The sequence below is a fragment of the Coregonus clupeaformis genome, chromosome 1, assembly GCF_020615455.1.
Source record: "Coregonus clupeaformis isolate EN_2021a chromosome 1, ASM2061545v1, whole genome shotgun sequence".
NCBI classification, from domain to species: domain Eukaryota; kingdom Metazoa; phylum Chordata; class Actinopteri; order Salmoniformes; family Salmonidae; genus Coregonus; species Coregonus clupeaformis.
This window is the reverse complement of record NC_059192.1, coordinates 38,204,163-38,224,809: the sequence shown is the minus strand read 5'-3', so window position 1 is coordinate 38,224,809 and position 20,647 is coordinate 38,204,163. Positions and strand designations below refer to the sequence as shown.

Here is a 20,647-nt window from a genome sequence, read left to right as displayed (position 1 = left end):
GCCGATTTTGTATACTTATCAAAATCCCATCAGGTAGCCTGATTTCAGATGGGTCATGTAAACAAGATTATTAGGGAAATCGTTGTTGCAAAGCATGTAAAGGTCTAAATCAAACTATTATATTAATCAGACTATTCATAATAATCGTATTATGTATTATTGTGTGAATACTCAAGTGCCGGCAGTGTTCCTATTGGTGAGTCACCGGGAATGCTAATAAGACCAGCCACTACTACGCGATAATGGCGACACTGCCAGAACTTTGTCGACCGCACGTAGTGATACTTAATCGGCAGACCTAGACCCTGTCACACTGAACAAGCCAAGACGTCCGACAATCGTTTAGGACCTAATAATTTGCTCACAACGTGTGAATTTTGTCTGGCACAAAACGGCTAAAATTATACAGTCTGTGGGGGGCTTTAGGTGAAGTTGGCTAGCTAGCTAGCTAGCTAGCAAGTGACAAGAACGTTATGCAGCCTGCATAGCAACCATTTTGTTTAGAAGGACGACCAGTCCTTTTGCAAAGCAACTATGCCATCATAATAATAATAATAATAATAATAATAATAATAATAATAATAATAAGATATGCCATTTAGTAGACACTTTTATCCAAAGCAACTATGCAAAAATAATTACGGTCTGTAGCAACATGACCAAAATAACTAACCACAAAAAATAACTAACAACTTTAACGTCAGGCCCAACAACAGCATTTACCGGTGACTGTATTCATGATACAGCACTGCCTCTTGTGCCTTATTGCTTAATAATGTCCCGGACCCCCAACCATCCACTCAAGAAAGAATCGTCCAGCAGCTGAATGTAGAAACCCTTGTGTACATGGAGTGGGAGGAACGAGCAAGGCAACTGCGATACGGACCTGGTTGAGACCAACCTGCAACCGGCACTGGCACTTTGCTCTGGTTAGCACTGACATGTCGGATCTGGTTAAGATCGGCCACCAGCTGGATGTCCCTTGTAATTTTCTAGAAAGATCAAAGGGCCGCCCGCCTGAACCCAATAACCCCAATAACCAAAACATGTTTGCGTATATTGTTGTCGGTCGCTGAAATAAATTACTCACTCCCTTGCGACTTGTCTCTGAAGCAACACCAAGCAGTTCATCCTCAGATCTTTCAGCTAGAATTTCTGGTTCATTGTAGGAATTACTATAGTTTCACATATTTGTATTATTAATCACACATTTAATTAATCACACATTTTCCTGGCCCTTATTGGGCTCAGGGAAACCTGGGGGACACATTGGCTCCCATTCCTCTGACAATCAGAACCATATTCTACAGGCTACCTTTAGTACATTTTCTTATACCACTGACCATGTGTGCCAACTTTCTTAACCCTGAGTGAAACAGGTCAAGAGACAGGCATATGCTAATAACAACACAATCATGTGGTGGATATTGGTAAGGCTGTAGGGGATGACACCTGAAATAGACCTGAATCTGCATACCAAGTTATGTGGTGATACACCAATTAGTTTACAATTTATAAGGATTTATTTGACAGGCCGCACTCCTATAAATTCAGAGTGACCATCTTGTTTGAGCTACACTCCTGCATGAGGTAGACTATTGAAGATTGAAATCTTTGTCCATACACAGCAAAATCTGTAGAATTAAATTAATTAGCTGTAGTGTTAATTTTAACACTTTTGCAGCGTGTATATTCATCTACTCTGCGGTGCATGTATTTCACACTTTCAAAAGTGTTAAAATGGTAACATTTAGTCAGTGTTTCTGTAACCCTATACAGAGTAGAAAATTAACACTGTCTGTGTGAAATTCACAATACGCTGGAGTGAAATAATAAGGATTTCACTATACACTGGAGTTAACGAATAGGCATTTCAGTGGCGGTCGGTGCCGTTAAACATGAGGGAGGACGATTATTTTTTGTATGAGCATAACCTTATTTCTATTACAGCATATTTGATGACTGTCATTCATATTCCATTCACCCAGCTCAATGTAACATCGATAGGTTTAGGCTACTACATGATACTTAAATTTTCCCTATACACATCATGAGGTTGCTACAACCTAGCCTATGAATGAAAGTTTACAACGTAGGTGCACAGGTTGAGAGAAATTTGAGTAATCAAGGTGACAGACATTGACAAATTCAATACCGCCTTGCACAATCTTGCCTGCATCTAGCTGATCTAGGTGTAATCATTAGTCCAACAGTTGCAAACGAGAGTTTCTATTGCACAAATTCATGTATGTTTATCCCCATTTCCCATTTTGTTCATCCCCATGTTTACTTCTGTTTAAGAAACGTTTTTCAACAGAATCGGTGGAATGAATACACCCCTGATCACACGCAAACACAGTTCACTTTCATATAGGGGTGTGCCGAGTAGTCGGACAATACAAGTATCGTAACGGATATGGGCAATTTTCTGGATACAATTATGATCCTAATATTTTTTTTTATTATCCGTGATCGGGAAAAAAAGTTATTTTTTGTGTGCCAGCAAGCATCTTTCTCATGTCAGTCAGTCACAGAGTTTCTAAACCATACTGTACTTTCTTTGAGTCAGTCATGTGAGGTCTAAATAACTCAACTGGCTAGTTTGCCTGTCTGTAAAGAGAAGGGCGGGCTGTACATTGATCCTGCTGCTCTGATTGTATAGAGTGAATCTTTATTTCTCCATCCATTCGCTTCATAATTTCTCTCGACCACTTTTTCTCGCATGTTTTCGGTTTGATCATTTAGATTGCTGCTGCCTGCTACTATGATAAATCACATGGCATGGACGTTTGCTATCAAGCTATCAATGTGCATAATATCTAACAAGTGGGGCAAGAGTAGGGAAAAAATATTAAACTAATGTGCATTCTGACTGAGTGACAGCAGACTTGGCTGCCCGCTGCAAGTTGCACAGACACACACGCCCCTCTGCACACTGCTCCTAATCTGCAGTTTTTTTGCAGTGAGAACGTGCAGGGATGTATTTTAACCAACATCTATTTAGGCATATTAAAACACTTCCGTGTTTTCCTATCACAAGTATCAGCCAATCCGACTATCAACTGTCAATTTACAGATACGATTACGAATATGAGTATGGCCATGTCGGCACACCACTACTTTCATAGCAGCCACATACAAACAGCATGTTGGATAATTCTATGCTCTCTCCTCCTCTAACCTCTTCCCTTTTCTAGTGGACTTCATTGCAAAACAGTGTGTTTTAATTAATTATTTGGTGATGTGAATATATTTAGTATAGTTTTATCTAAAAACGATAACTTCTTTAATGTTTCATTATATATATTTTTATAAAATTCACTGAGGAGGATGGACTTCCCCTTCCTCCTCTGAGGAGCCTCCACTGGTGCAATTCCTATTGGAATCCAGACAGATCGTGTCTCACGACTTCCTCCGAAGCTGCCTCCTCTCCTTGTTCGGGCAGGCTTCAGCGTTCGTCGTCACCGGCCTTCTAGCCACTGCCGCATCACCTCTCATCATTGCATTTGTTTTGTCTTGTCTATTACACACACCTGGTTCATATCCCCTCATTAGTATGTGTATAAGTGTTCCCTCTGCCCCCTTGTCCTTGTGGGTGATTGTTTAATGTGAGGAGAGTGTAGCTCGGTTGAGCTACGTGTATTTTGTATTGCCGGGGTATATTTTCCCTGTGTGCCTGTTTTGTTCCAGTGCGCCTGTTTTGCGCACTGGACTGTTTGACGCTATCCTGCGTAACTCTGTATTCCGGAATAAACTCAGTATTCTGTGATTTACCCTCCTGCGCCTGACTCCTTCAAATCACCCATCACATTGTGCTGGGAAATATGATGTTGGTAGTGGTTTTGATTGGACTGTTTTACTATCTACAGTGTAAAACAATAACTCTGGTTATTAACACCAACACTGGGGGTTATTTTACACCACTGAGTGTTAATTTCACTCTTACAGATTGAATTTAACTCCTGAATCAACACTAGAAATGTAACATTGAAAAATCAATACTGGCCAATTTGCTGTGTAGATGCTGTATACCAAGTTTTGTAAAGAATTATCCTGTGGTTTTGGAGAAAGGGCAGCTTTAAATCATTATATAGTTCATAAACTAGTTATGTAATTATAAGACCTTTTTACAGTTGGTCTAGTGTCTGTAGCTTAAACTGTTAAAGAGCTGTAGGCCTATCATTTTGAAAACCATCAACTTGTTGTTTTATGAAATGTCAAATAGTTATAATGCACAGTAATAATATTTGGTGGCAGGACTTATGTTATTATTATGGATATTATTATTTTTTTTAAACGATAACACTTTACTTGACACCCAGTGTCATAACACGTTATGACATGGTCTGAACCATGTCATTTATGTTATAAAAGCTGACATAACTTGTCATAATCTGTCATAATATGGTTATAACACTGTCATGTTGTGACAGCATAAGCAGCTTGACTACTGCTAGAGTACTGTAGCTTTATTGATATGCTGTACTTCAACAACAGATGTACTCACATTGGATGGGTTGATTAGGATTCAAACCTTCTCTCAAACAGCCTAATACATTCTCTTAGAGTAGGTTTACCCTACTAATGTACTTGGTAATGTAAACATGTTTTTTCATGTAAGACACATGCAATCTGCCATCTGGGAATCTGTTCAATGTTCCTAATCTTGATAGATATACCCATTGGTTCTTAAAGGGGAAATCTGCAGTTGAAACAACAACAAAGTCGACACCCCGCCACTGTTTTGGTAAAAAGCTGACGAATTGGGGGTGGACAAATGTAACCACTCTCAAATTCATCGATAGAGCTATGGATACATAATTACAATTTTAACCATATTCAGAGGCTAAACAGTGTTTGTTTAAAATTACATTGTTTACAAACAATTGACTAGAACAATCAAATATTTGGGGTTCTGATGGAGTATGACAATTGGAGCTCATGAGGCATTTGTTATATAAGTTATATTTAAGTGATAATGCAGAGAAGCCGGTGTTTGTTGGATATATTGGCACGGTTGTTGATATAGTCCTGACACAAATCTAGGGTTGCTAGAGACTCGACCCAGTCGTTCATTCTTTTTGTTCTGTATCTATAGACGTGACCCAGTCATTTGTTCTAAATGTTCCATTGCCATACTGACTGGCAACGTTCTTCTCCCTTGCTTGCTAGCTAGCCAACTACGGCTAATTTACAGTCACGTCAAAAAGTGCAGCCAGATTAACAGCAAAGTAGCTGCATTTGCATTTGTTTAAGCTGTTTTGTAGTTAGATTTATTTGGATATATCCATAACAATGAGTTTATGACTTTGCCTGGCAGAGAAAATGTGCTCGCTTGTCAGGACACTGTTCAGACAAAAGAAAGACAATCCATGACATTCATTTGAGCTGCTTTTAATAAATATAACCATACATGCTCTTTGTTATCCACCACAGCTGAAAAAGCTATAGCTACTTATTGTATGTCACATTTCTCTGTATATTCCCCTGGATTGTGCATTGGGTTAAATATCTGTCTGAGTCTGTGCTACTACTTCTATTGCCTTGCTTCAGCCTTTTGGGTGTTGATGGTGTTGCAGTGTTCTCTTTGTTTTTGGCCAGGATGTTGCTCCAGCATTTTCTGTCTGTCAGTGATGGACGCCAGTAGCTATGGAGCGAACCTACGCACCGATGCCCACTCACTGACATAATCTCCCTTGCTTCTAAACCAGCATTGGCCAGTTTCTGGACTGTCGTGGATTTAGCTGGTGGTACCTTGTGAAATAGACACCGGCTGGAATCCAGTTTTAACCAATCAGCATTCAGGATTAAACCCACCCGTTGTATAATCTTCAAGAATCAATGGGTGTGTGTAAATAATTTAAAAGTCAAAGAATGTATGAAGCAATCACAGATTGACCCTTTATATACTATAATGTATGTCTCATGAGCATAGTGCAACTGTCCTACCCTATCATAACCCCAAATATAAGATAACATTTCTCCATTGTTTATAACAGGAACATAAACCATGTATACCTTCAAAATATGTGCAAAAGCTGTCAACTACCTTGTCCATTTCCCATATGAGTAGCCTTATGTATTAGGCTAGGTCAAATGTAAGGTTAAGGAGCGGTTTCGTGGACACAGATTACACCTAGTCATGGACTATAAATACTTTTTGCCTGGAGATTTTCCATTGGATCTTCCTTTTTAGTCTAGGACTAGGCTCAATCTGTGTCCGGGAAAACCTCCCCATAATGTTTAAATTAGTGGAATGGGATGATTTCTTACATGAAAAAACAAGTTTACATTACCTAGTACATTAATGGGGTAAACCTACTCTAAGAGAATGTATTAGGCTGTTTGAGAGAAGGTTTGAATCCTAATCAACACATCCAATGTGAGTACATCTGTTGTTGAAGTACAGTAGATCAATAAAGCTACAGTGCTCTAGTAGTCGTCAGGCTGCTTATGAAGCCTTGTTAGTGCATAGGTCAAATTAGCTTTTGAATTTTCTGTCTTTTTCGGCTTCCAAAGGCTCTCAGTCTGTTTCAGTTGTGTGTCTGACTGTCTGTTTGTCTGGCTCGCCATCAAAGCTGCCATAATCCATATGTAAACATGCAAGCAGGTGCACACACACATTTATGTGCATACTACAGGTATGTAAATCAGTGGTGGCTGGTGGGCAGACATATATGAGGATGGGCACATTGTAATGGAATGGTTTGAAACCCTGTGTTTGATACCTTTCCATTCATTCCATTCCAGCCATTAAAATAAGCATGTCATCCTATATTTCCAGCCTCCTCTGATGTAAACCCATGTACACACGTACATCACCACTAGGCCTCTACATCCAAAAGGAACAAGGGGCATTATTCAAATGGCATTGCACAGCTGTGTTAATAAATTATACATTATGCTAAAAGAAGGAACAGCTCATCAAGGTGAAGAAATGAGCTAAATCTACAAGTGATGGGCCTCCCGAGTGGCGCAGCGGTCTAAGGCACTGCATTGCAGTGCTAGAGGCATCACTACAGACCCGGGTTTGATCCTGGGCTGTATCACAACCGGCCGTGATCGGGAGTCCCATAGGGCGGCGCACAATTGGCCCAGCGTCTTCCGGGTTAGGGGAGGGCTGGGGGGGCTTTACTTGGCTCATCGCGCTCTAGCAACTCCTTGTGGCGGGCCGGGCGCCTGTAGGTTGACCTCGGTTGTCAGCCGACACATTGGGGCGGCTGGCTTACGGGTTAAGCGGGCGGGTGTTAAGAAGCGCGGTTTGTCGGGTCATGTTTCGGAGGACACATGACTTGACATTCGCCTCCCGAGCCCGTTGGGGAGTTGCAGCGATGAGACAAGATCAAAATTGGGGAGAAACAGGGGGTAAAATACAACCAAAAAATGTATGCAAAAATAAATACATCTACAAGTGATGATACTCCCCTTGGGCTTAGTCTAAAGGACAAAACAGACCGTGACGACAAACGGTTAAAAGCAGCAGGTGGCCGTCCTATTGCTTCTGATCTCAGAACATTGGTCGTCATTTTCTATTAATTTTCCAACGATTATACATTTTTAATCGCCACCGTTCATTGACATTCAGCAGGTGATCTACTGCGCACAGCTGATGTTCATTATGTCCTTAAGACTTGTCATTCTTATGGGAATGGATCTTGCAGCTTAATGGAAATCCAAGCCTGCTATCAATACGCAGTCATTGTAACAACAGAAGGAGGCCATTCTGACATCATTTCCCTTGTTTTTAACCACAGTAAATTTAAGTCATCAAACTCACAGCCTGAATTTCCTTAATCTTTCAGATAATTAAGATCATGAATTGAGTCACCTATATGTCAGATTCTCAAGTGTTGCCTTTCAGACTGAGCCGGGCAGCAGCGAGAGCAAACTCACATCACCTAGAGCCAAACAGGACGAGATTACCTCTTACTACATTCGCACACACTGTATATATATTTTCTGTTGTATTTTTGACTTTATGTTTTGTTTACCCCATATGTAACTCTGTGTTGTTGTTTTTATCGCACTGCTTTGCTTTATCTTGGCCAGGTTGCAGTTGTAAATGAGAAATTGTTCTCAACTGGTTTACCTGGTTAAATAAAGGTGAAAAAAATAAAAAAGAATAATACATTTTAAAAAATGTGACAACCACATGGCAATCATAGCCAATCTGTGACATCAATGGTAGTGGACAATGTGGAGCGAGAATAGGAAAAACCACGTTAGAAACATTGACAATCATAATAGGCCTCTTCTCTTGTCCGAGGCAGAACAATAACAGTATTTTACTATATAAGAGGATCCTGTTGCTTACATAACCTTTCTAGGAAAACAAGAACCATGGACTCTGATGACTCAGCACTACAGACAGACTTCTGCAAATAGATTTCCCTGAACTGGAGCACAAGGAGCTGCATAATTCAAAGTGCACGCTAGACAAACATGAACAAAGCACTCCATTTCAAAACTCAAACTCAGAGACCCAATTTTAACATTGTTTTATCCCATCTTCTCCCCAGGAGCTTTGACACTTGATGTCTCCGTCTCTGTTTCTGTCCTCGGGCTGTTTCTGACAGAGCCGCCAGGAGTGAGTTCAATGATTATCACTGATCTGAGGTCTGTTTTAGAAGGATTAAGTCCATTGTGTGTTTGTTTACGTCTCAGTTCACCAACTTTAGGAAAATGTGCCTTAAATTTAAAAAGTAGGTTCTGGAAAAGGATAAACTATTTTCAGATATTTTTTAAATAAACGAACCTGAAGCCATTTGTTGTAGTAATCAATCTCGGGATGAAATAGTCGCTCATCAGAAATGCCAGTGTTCATTCCACAGAGATCCTATTGAATTAGTTATAATTCTATGGTTCATCCATCCATCAGCCATCCATCCACCCACCCAGCCACCCACCCATCCATCCATCCATCCATCCATCCATCCATCCATCCATCCATCCATCCATCCATCCATCCTTCCATTCCTTCATTCATACAGTGTATGTCCATTCATCCATCTATCCCTCCCTCCCTTTCTTCATCCCTCCATCTATCCAATTCAATCACTAATTTATTCATCTATTTACTTCTTAACAAGATATACTTCTTAACAAGATATACAGCGCATTCGGAAAGTATTCAGACCCCTTGACTTTTTCCACATTTTGTTACGTTACAGCCTTATTCTAAAATGGATTGAATTGTTTTTTCCCCTCATCAATCTACACACAATACCCCATAATGACAAAGCAAAAACAGGTTTTTAGAAATGTTTGCAAATGTATTTTTAAAAAATGAAATATCACATTTACATAAGTATTCAGCACCTTTGGCAGTGATTACAGCCTTGAGTCTTCTTGGGTATGACGCTACAAGCTTGGCACACCTGTTTTTGGGGAGTTTCTTCCATTCTTCTCTGCAGATCCTCTCAAGCTCTGTCAGGTTGGATGGGGAGTGTCGCTGCACAGCTATTTTCAGGTCTCTCCAGAGATGTACTTTGCTCCGTTCATCTTTCCCTCAATACTGACTAGACTCCCAGTCCCTGCCGCTGAAAGACATCCCCACAGCATGATGCTGCCACCACCTTGCTTCACCGTAGGGATGGTGCCAGGTTTCCTCCAGACATGACGCTTGGCATTCAGGCCAAAGAGTTAATTCTTGGTTTCATCAGACCAGAGAATCTTGTTTCTCATGGTCGGAGAGTCCTTTAGGTGCCTTTTGACAAACTCCAAGTGGGCTGTCATGTGCCTTTTACTGAGGAGGGGCTTCCATCTGGCCACTCTACCATAAAGGCCTGCTGCAGAGATGGTTGTCCCTCTGGAAGGTTCTCCCATCTCCACAGAGGAACTCTGGAGCTCTGTCAGAGTGACCATCGGGTTCTTGGTCACCTCCCTGACCAAGGCCCTTCTCTCCTGATTACTCAGTTTGGCCTGGGCGGCCAGCTCTAGGAAGAGTCTTGCTGGTGCCAAACTTCTTCCATTTAAGATTGATGAAGGCCACTGTGTTCTTGGGGACCTTCAATGCTGCAGAAAGGATGATCAATAGAAACAGGATGCACCTAAGCTCAATTTCGAGTCTCATAGCAAAGGGTCTGAATACTTATGTAAATAAGGTATTTCTGTATTTTATTTGTAAGAAATTTGCAAAACTATTTTCGCTTTGTCATTACGGGGTATTGTGTGTAGATTGATGATAAAAAATATATATATTTAACCATTTTACAATAAGGCTGTAACGTAACAAAATGTGGAAAAAGGGAAGGGGTCTGAATACTTTCTGAATGCGCTGTACATATTGTGTCACACATTTTGGATTAAAGTACCACATCCAGCCCTTTAACCCTTCAGTAAGCAGCCGGAAATGACATTATACAAAGCACCTCAAGTAACAGTGGTAGTGGGGGGAATTAATTGGACACACAGGGACATGGATGGGCCAAGTCATGCAGTAATGCCCCAGCACTTCACCACAGTGGAAGCAGTGCTGTGAAAGAAGCCATCATGCTTGTAGACACACCTATTTGGTATACCCAGTGCGTGCAGTTCACACACAAACAAACACACACATAGCCACTCTGTTTTCTACACTCCTCTACATCACTCACACACTGGCGTAACACAGTTTCTCTGGTCCCCACAGCAAGGCTTGAGTTCGGCCCATACACATATAGTACACACACACACACACACACACGACGATTGCTGATGTTCATCAAGTCGAGGATGGTGGGATTCGAGTCATGGCACCAATGTAGCTGGTCTGGGTCTTTGAATGTGCACGTTGGCTACTACACTCTCATTTGTTCCGCAATGTGTTCTGGTGAGCCAGCATGCACACTCACAGATCCAGACCAGCTACACCAGGACAGCAGGTCTGTCTGTATGTGATAGCAGCTATTGTCACATGGAGATTGCTTTTGTATTGAAGAGATATTGGGGTATAATGTTAAACACCACTAAAGTCAGGAATGGTTACCATTTGAGGAGAGTAACACTGAGAGAAAATGTGAGTGATAGCGAGAAATGTCCGAAAGTAAATAGCTACAACCATACATATCGTTGTTTTGCCCAGTGAAGCAAACAGGCAGTTTCTTCATCATTCTCACACTCCATCTAAAATAAATAAGTACCTGAGCAATACTTCCCAAATTAACAGAATTCCACTGCACACTATTGAGAATATGAATGACTCAAATATGATCCATGAGCTGATTAACCATTAGACTGAAAACACGACAACAGCACATGACAGTATGAAAAATGTATGCACTCACTAACTGTAAGTTGCTCTGGATAAGAGCGTCTGCTAAATGACTAAAATGTAAAATGACTGGCTCGTGGCTGAGAGAATCAACACTCTGTGAATGTGTTGATTGATTGAGGCCACGGAGAGCGCCTTAACACTCACTCAAGTGAGAAATCACTCCTTGGTATGTTTTGTAATCTCTCGCTTGTTTTCTTTGGATCATGTCGTCAACACTGAAATGGCACCAAACTCATTATCCCCTCTTCATATGAGCATCGGCAAACAACACCAAGAATTCATAATCTTTTCTATTTGTTTCTGTTGTTTTCCTTTGTTTTTTGCCTTATCCTTAAAGGGATGCTTCAGCATTTTGGGTAATTTCTTAATTACCCAGAGTCAGACAAACCCATGGATACCATTTTTATGTCTCTGCGTGCAGTTTGAAGGAAGTTGAAGGTAGTATATTGTTATCTTAGTTCAATTGCTGGAAGTCTATGGGTATCTGCTAGCCAGCTCCTCTCAAAAGCAGGGGAATAGACCTTCTAACTACTCCAAAGCTGGGTGGTTAGTACTTTGTACTCTAAGTATACTTTACAAGTATATTTGAAATTACAATATTTTTATTATAACGTTAATTGTTTGAAAAACAATTATTTTCTCTGAAACACGGATTTCATTAATCCGCTGTGACGGTGGGCGCAAGGATAGGCTGTGTGCGAGTGTCAACACAGCTGTCCAGATGAGACAGGCTCGGGAGAGTGGCAGTTTTGAACGAGTTTGCTAGATATCAAGTAAGCAAAGTGTGAGTAGAGTACATAAACAATAAACCCCACAGAAGAAAAATTGTACATCAAAAGACTGTCATTGCCCACCCAAAGCAATATTTTTTTACCTCGGAGCCATGACTGTGAAGATTGTTGACACTTCTGGAAGTATTTTCAAGCTACTAGCTCAAGTATCTAGCTAGCCCACGTAGCTAAGTGCGGTGAGACTTTTTACATCGACGGACTACCATATCTTGTCCAATATTTAATATGGTTTGTGGGTGTGCTGTAAAAACTTGCAATAACAAACCAAGGAAGTGGTCCGCTATAATCTTTCACAAACTTCCATTGAATGATCCGGACCCTGAATATAGATAACAACACTCCGACCAAAGACCTCAGAAAATGTGTAACATTAGTTTGCTCAGATATTTTTTTTACTGATGGGACTATTATGAGAGGACGGAACTGACAAGCCATAAGATGAGACATTTCCTGATGGATACAGCGGTCCCATCAGTGGGCATTCTACGCACGCTAGAACAAAGTGAAATGGGGGTAAGTGTGATCATAATCTAACATTATCTGATCGATTGAATAGTAGCTAGCTGTTCTCATGATAGAATGTGATAGGCCTGTCAATTTTCTCGTGGATAGGCTGTCCATGTCATCCGTTACATCTGTGTGAATGCTCTCCTCTCAAAGCCAAAGAATAGCAGAGTACAACAAAATTGCTAAGAATGCTCAAAACTGTGCTGTCCTTTTTCCATTATTGAAAATTGTGTTGTGCCATTATTTTCGTCTTTATTCAACTTGATTCAAGTACTTTCCAACTAATTATAAAATGTCCACATGCTTGAGAAACAAATAAATTGACTTGACTTTATAGTGTTAGCCATTTAATTGATGACAGCATGCCACAAAAACAGAACAACTATTATGGCCTTCTTCAAGTGTCTTCTCCTTTGTTTATTTCAAATTAATACCAACATTTACTGTTCCATTTTCATTTATTTCTCACTCAGGTTGAGATAGGAAACGTGCCTGCTGTGGACAGTCCACAAGGAACAGACTCCACATCTGCTGGAGTAACACATTCAGAACCAGAATAGAGGACAAGCCTCAACCATTGCTGGTAATTACTCAAAATATGCCATTAATGTTCTGGTTTACACTTTAGCACTTGTTTTGTCATATTTGGATGATAATGCAATCATTGGCATGTCCAGACATATCTATTCTAACAAAAGGAGAGGTAGCCAGCCCAATTGCCCCTCCAGGATAGTTTGGTTGACTTGGGGAAAGTGGGGGGTTTCGTTGGGGGATGGTGCTCCCTTTCAAGGGTGCTCAGAGGCACCCTTTTTCTAGTCTGGGTTCACACTATATCCACTACACTAATCTGATCAACTACATCCAGCCTGAGTGCAATTTAGCAAACCAAGAAGTGTCACATATGTTATTTCTATATGCATGGCAACGTCCTTGTGTTTAGATTGTATTCACTGGTTTATCTTCTTCTCTTTCCTAATTTCAGGCACTCCAAGATTCAACGTTGTCTGCCCAAAACAATCAAAACAGTGGATTTCACGGTCAATATAACAGCCCCACTCAAAGATTCAGGAATGACCTGATGGAGCACTTCCTGCAGATACACATGGACAAATACTGGGAGCCCAAATGCTGTGAAAGAGGCCATATGCTGGCTGCCAACATAGCCCCATCCCAAAACCCAGCAAGGAGGAGGTCATTGCAGCACACACATCAAGATCAAGGACACTTGGGGGCTATTCTGACACCCCAACTCCCCCTGTATCCATGGGCATGGTCCTCCTTGCACTACTACCTAATACAAATACACTCAAATGTAACATAATTTGTTATCACTCTGCATCTGTAGTATTTTATAAAAATCCATTCACTGTAGGCTACCACTGTACATACATACCTACTTTTTACTGTCTATTTTATTGTATATTTTACCTTTTATTAATGTGAATCAAATCAAATTGTATTTGTCACATGCGCCAAATTCAACAGGTGTAGACCTTACCATGAAATGCTTACTTACAAGCCCTTATTAACCAACAATGCAGTTCAAGAAATAGAATTACGAAAATATTTACTAAATAAAGTAAAGTAAAATGTAAAACACAATACAATAACGAGGCTATATACAGGGGTTACCGGTACTGAGTCAATATGCGGGGGTACAGGTTAGTCGAGGTAATATGTAAATGTAGATAGGGGTAAAGTGACTATGCATAGATAATAAACAGAGAGTAGTGTAACAAGGTTATATTGGTGATTCCCCTTGCCACTTTATTGTTAAGCCAATGGGTTTTTGGTTTTGTCTTGCCTTCACCTACTCAACATGGCATCTTATTGGCTGGTTGGCGTAGCTTGCTTACGAGGGAGGATGTTTCAGTTAGAATCGTCCCAATGAACAAGCACCAAACCAGCGGTAAGTTGTTGGTTGCAAAGCACTGTACGTCAAAAGTGATTTTTATACTCCCAAGTGATGATGTAAATGTATAATTTATATCAATTTGTTTGTAAATGTTATTCGAACATCACACATAAGATGCAGTGTTTTTTGGTGAATATTTGTTGTGCATTTTGTTTTAGAGAATTCCAGCTAATACTAGCTAGCAACTTACTGTGTCTGGTGGGGGGTTTGTATATTTTGTACAGTGCGTGAGTGCAGAGTTGGATGGTGAGCCGTGCATTGCATGACGTGCAATGTTGTGCTGTTCCTATCAGGTACATTGTTAAAGATATTATCTTGTAATTGTATTATTTTGGTAACTACATGTCCCAGTGAACAAGCACCAAACCAGCGTGCGTGAGTGCAGAGTTGGATGGTGAGCCGTGCATGACGTGCAATTTTGTGCTGTTCCTATCAGAATAAAGCTCCATGACTGGTGTTACAAGATGGAGTTCGTGTTGATGATTGATTGTACACAACGCAAGAAGAGTACTGTTACAGTAGCAGCAGTGTAGCAATGTAAATAGTCTGGGTGGCCATTTGATTAATTGTTCAGCAGTCTTATGGCTTGGGGGTAGAAGCTGTTAAGGAGCCTTTTGGACCTAGACTTGGCACTCCGGTACCGCTTGCCGTGCGGTAGCAGAGAGAACAGTCTATGACTTGGGTGACTGGGGTCTTTGACAATTATTTGTGATGTACTGGGCCGTATGCACTACCCTCTGTAGCGGCTTACGGTTGGATGCCTAGCAGTTGCCATACCTGGCAGTGTCAGAGGAAGTGCACTACTTTTGACCGTGGCCCAGAGCCCTATGGGCCCTGGTCAAAAGTAGTGCACTATATGAAACATACAGTAGGGTGCCTTTTGGGGAACAGCCAGAGTCTATCTGCAAAACCTATAAGAAGGCTTAAAGACACTATCAGAGTATCCACAGGAGGGCAACTTACAGAGATGCAGGCTGAGGGGCCACTAAATAATCAATCCTTGGTGTGTATGTGTGTGCTTGTGTGTGTGTGTGTGTGTGTCTGTGTGCGTGTGCGTGTGTATACGCATGTTTGTGTGCATGCATGCATGTCTGTGTGTGAATGTGATTTAATTGAATTCTCAAGATGTACTCAGAAAAACAGAAAGCCTTCATTTTTTCCAGCAGAAAATAGACATACTACAGATGGGGCTCTGTAACAAAAGAGAGTCTATTAGGCTTAGCCATCTCATACTAAGAGGCAATAGCTTGTAAAATTGGATTCATTCGAATTATACAAGTCTGGACTTTTACCACAGGGGTTACCCAAGTTAAATATATGAAGCCATGTGATAATGTCGACCGGGAACAAGTCAATTGATCATTTCATCAAAAAGTGGGTTGGATGGTTGTCTGTATGACACAAAAACACATGCACACACATATGCACACAAGGCACACACATGCACAGACGCAAATACACACACAGACACACACAAACAGCACAACGCTAAAGTAACAAGGAGTTACAGAAGTACGCCTCAAGGATGCTCTCTACCAAGACCCTTGAAAACTCAGCAAATACGCATCGACTTCTGCTGTCAAATTAAGCCTGCCTAACCGCATTACCAGATTATTGAATTATATCCCATTAGTCAAACTTCTTCAACCGAATGTTGCTAACATAGCCCCAATCACAGTAGAATCTGGTAGATGGAGCTTTTATATATGGACATGTGGACTGAGTCTTCAGGATGACAGCACACATGGGCTATGTCCCAAATGGCACCCTATTACCTATATAGTGCACTACCTTTGACTAGGCCCTTATTCCCACTAAATAGGGAATAGGGTGCCATTTGGGACGCAGCCATGGAACAAGGCTAGCTCCCCCAACGACAGAGACTAATGATAGACCTAACAGACAGACGTAGCACTTAGGCTACAATCTCCAAACCTGAGATGTAATTTAATTTCTGCCTGAATGACAGAAATTCTGCCAGGTGAGTAATAAGAGATCAAACCTGAGGCGACAGAGATGATTTCAAGCAGAAAATCATTAAATAAGATTAAACAAGAGTAGATGTGGGCTGTTTTAATTCAGGTTAGAAACTCTCTCTCTCTCTCTCTCTCTCTCTCTCTCTCTCTCTCTCTCTCTCTCTCTCTCTCTCTCTCTCTCTCTCTCATACACCAGCCTCAAATTGGTTTGAATGTAGCCTAATTGCCTTTTGTCATTACAACATTATGAAATTCAATGCAACTAATTAATCAACGTGTTAAAGCAACATGTTAACAGTCGATGGAACCGGCTCTTGCGGGACCCATTGTAGAGAAAGCAATTTCGTAAGGGAAAGAGCATACTATTAGAAAGAGTCACCTTACTAAAATATGAGGAAAGACGAAGAGCTGTCCTTTCAGCACTATTGCAAACGCTAAAGCGGCAACTGGACTGTCGCCTTCGCATTGCAATCGCACAGTCAACCACATAATTCATTATAGGACTAATGATGAAGTAACAGCTATGAGACTTTACATTCTACATCGAACCACACTTATGTGATGACCAATAACATTATTTCTATGTTTAAAGCACACCATGGTCCATCGCTGATCTCAAAATCTAAAATGATGAATGGGGGCATAATCGTTGAATAGAAATCGAAGCTCAGAACTGGTCATAGAGCATTAGACGTATGGTCCTGCCTAACTGACTTTGAGTCATACATCTATAACATGATGGATCAATCAAGTGGAACTGAAAGATAGCTACTGTATCCTCAGCAATTTCAAGAGCTCCGGATGGAGGCCAGTGGTAAGACTACTCAATAGACTCATTTCTTGCGGAGGAATAAAGATTTGTTTATCAAAATGAGAGTTGACGTCACATACATTTTTTTTTTTTTTACAGATAACTTACCTACAGGGTCTGTAATAATATCGCACTCCTTGCATATGAATACTTACACAAAAACTCCGAAAAGAAGAACACGAATGCCAATCTCTAATGCCAGCTCTCGTATATTTTTCCTCCGGTCTGGGGGTGACATATTCATGATTCTTGAAACACTCCGCCAGGTAGAATTGACAAGCAGGAGTGGTCAATTCTCTATAAAATAATCCACCTTTTGACTGGTGCTTTTTCGGTGTCAGGCGCTTCGGGAAGCAGTCGTCGTGCACATCTGTCGCGACTCAATCACCTGAAACAGAGTATTCCCTCCCCTCCTCTCTTCGCTGCTGTAGCTCCACGGTCTGATGTCGCAGGATAATCCTCCTTATTGCAACTCATCTGATGAAAACGTCTACTTTATTGCATTAGAGTCTCCTTTCTCCGTTCAATCAATTACCCAATTAGGTGAGAGACGGGAGAGAACGGTGGGCACACAACTATAAGAGCATCGCGGGAGGGAGGCAGACTCTCCTGAAACGCGGGAGGTGAGAGGAGGAGTGAGAGGGGGAGTGAGAGGGGAATAAAGGAGGGAGAAAGTGAGCGGGGATATGATTCTGTGCGGCACACGTGAACTCTCTCTCTCCCCCTCTTTCTCCCTCTGTTTCTCATGCCCTCGCTCTACCATAAGGAGCGGGTGACTTTCTAAACTGGTCTATTGGATAACCAAGGCGGCTATACTGTAAAGGGGTTGCCATGAATTTGACAGTAACTTACAGGCAGATCAGTGGCAAGTAAAAGTCTGTATTTCATATTACAGTATACATACAACAATATAAATTCGGTATCAAGGCAAGTACTGTGTAATGACACATAGTACAATACCGTAAAATGTACTGTATTATACTGTAAAAAAAAATAAAAAAATATAGTAAATTGAGGGGAGGGGTTTGTATTTCAAAGTATTTTACTGTAATTACAAAGGATTGGTGCAAGCAGGTTGGCTGCTAGGTAAAGTGTTTACACATTACAGCATATTAATGAATATTTGGTGTTTTATATAACTTGCACTTTTAGAGCCCTTATCAAAGGCTTCCAAACTGGCAGTAACTACAAGGCGAAACAGACCAAAAGGACATGGCAAAATGCTCAACCATTTAAGGTTTTCCCTGACTAAATGTCCCGAAGCTTCTGCGCATGTTTTGGTTTACACTATATAACACAGCCACAAGGTCAGATTCCACAATCACAAAGTTAAAATTGACAGTGCTTTATGCTGCTGCTACTCGCTGTTTATTGTCTATGCATAGTCACTTTACCGATACCTACATGTACATACAGTTGAAGTTGGAAGCATACATACACTTAGTTTAGAGTCACTAAAACTTGTTTTTCAACCACTCCACACATTTCTTGTTAACACACTATAATAAATCAAATCAAATCAAATTTTATTGGTCACATGCGCCGAATACAACAGGTGCAGACATTACAGTGAAATGCTTACTTACAGCCCTTAACCAACAGTGCATTTATTTTAAACAAAAAAGTAAGAATAAAACAACAACAAAAAAGTGTTGAGAAAAAAAGAGCAGAAGTAAAATAAAGTGACAGTAGGGAGGCTATATATATACAGTAAAATAAAGTGACAGTAGGGAGGCTATATATACAGGGGGGTACCGTTGCATAGTCAATGTGCGGGGGCACCGGCTAGTTGAGGTAGTTGAGGTAATATGTACATGTGGGTAGAGTTAAAGTGACTATGCATAAATACTTAACAGAGTAGCAGCAGCGTAAAAAGGATGGGGTGGGGGGGGCAGTGCAAATAGTCCGGGTAGCCATGATTAGCTGTTCAGGAGTCTTATGGCTTGGGGGTAGAAGCTGTTGAGAAGTCTTTTGGACCTAGACTTGGCACTCCGGTACCGCTTGCCGTGCGGTAGCAGAGAGAACAGTCTATGACTAGGGTGGCTGGAGTCTTTGACAATTTTGAGGGCCTTCCTCTGACACCGCCTGGTATAGAGGTCCTGGATGGCAGGGAGCTTTGCCCCAGTGATGTACTGGGCCGTACGCACTACCCTCTGTAGTGCCTTGCGGTCAGAGGCCAAGCAGTTGCCATACCAGGCGGTGATGCAACCAGTCAGGATGCTCTCGATGGTGCAGCTGTAGAATTTTTTGAGGATCTGAGGACCCATGCCAAATCTTTTTAGTCTCCTGAGGGGGAATAGGCTTTGTCGTGCCCTCTTCACGACTGTCTTGGTGTGTTTGGACCATGATAGTTCGTTGGTGATGTGGACACCAAGGAACTTGAAGCTCTCAACCTGTTCCACTACAGCCCCGTCGATGAGAATGGGGGCGTGCTCAGTCCTCTTTTTTTTCCTGTAGTCCACAATCATCTCCTTTGTCTTGGTCACGTTGGGGGAGAGGTTGTTGTCCTGGCACCACACGGCCAGATCTCTGACCTCCTCCCTATAGGCTGTCTCATCGTTGTCGGTGATCAGGCCTACCACTGTTGTGTCGTCGGCAAACTTAATGATGGTGTTGGAGTCGTGCCTGGCCATGCAGTCATGGGTGAACAGAGAGTACAGGAGGGGACTGAGCACGCACCCCTGAGGGGCCCCCGTGTTGAGGATCAGTGTGGCAGTGTGGCAAGTCGGTTAGGCCATCTACTTTGTGCATGACACAAGTAATTTTTCCAACAATTGTTTACAGACAGATTATTTCACTTATAATTCACTGTATCACAATTCCAGTGGGTCAGAAGTTTACATACACTAAGTTGACTGTGCCTTTAAACAGCTTGGAAAATTCCAGAAAATGATGTCATGGCTTTAGAAGCTTCTGATAGCCAATTGGAAGTGTACCTGTGGATGTATTTCAAGGCCTACCTTCAAACTCAGTGCCTCTTTGCTTGACATCATGGGAAAATGAAAATAAATCAGCCAAGACCTCAGAAAAAAAATTGTAGACCTCCACAAGTCTGGCTCATCCTTGGGAGCAATTTCCAAACGACTGAAGGTACCACGTTCATCTGTACAAACAATAGTACGCAAGTATAAACACCATGGGACCACGCAGCTGTCATACCGCTCAGGAAGGAGACGCATTCTGTCTCCTAGAGATGAACGTACTTTGGTGCGAAAAGTGCAAATCAATCCCAGAACAACAGCAATGGACCATGTGAAGATGCTGGAGGAAACAGGTACAAAAGTATCTATATCCACAGTAAAACGAGTCCTATATTGACATAACCTGAAAGGCCGCTCAGCAAGGAAGAAGCCACTCCTCCAAAACCGCCATAAAAAAGCCAGACTACGGTTT

At 41.4% G+C, this 20,647-nt stretch overlaps 1 long non-coding RNA gene across 1 annotated transcript in view; it reads right to left on the bottom strand.

Moving 5' to 3' along the window:
* Window positions 1–17,881, bottom strand: part of LOC121582478 — a 64,162-nt gene extending 46,281 nt beyond the window's left edge. The window contains exon 1 of the long non-coding RNA XR_006003357.1: window positions 17,410–17,881. This is a non-coding gene — a long non-coding RNA (uncharacterized LOC121582478). The remainder of the gene's footprint in view (window positions 1–17,409) is intronic.
* Window positions 17,882–20,647: the final 2,766 nt, after the last annotated feature.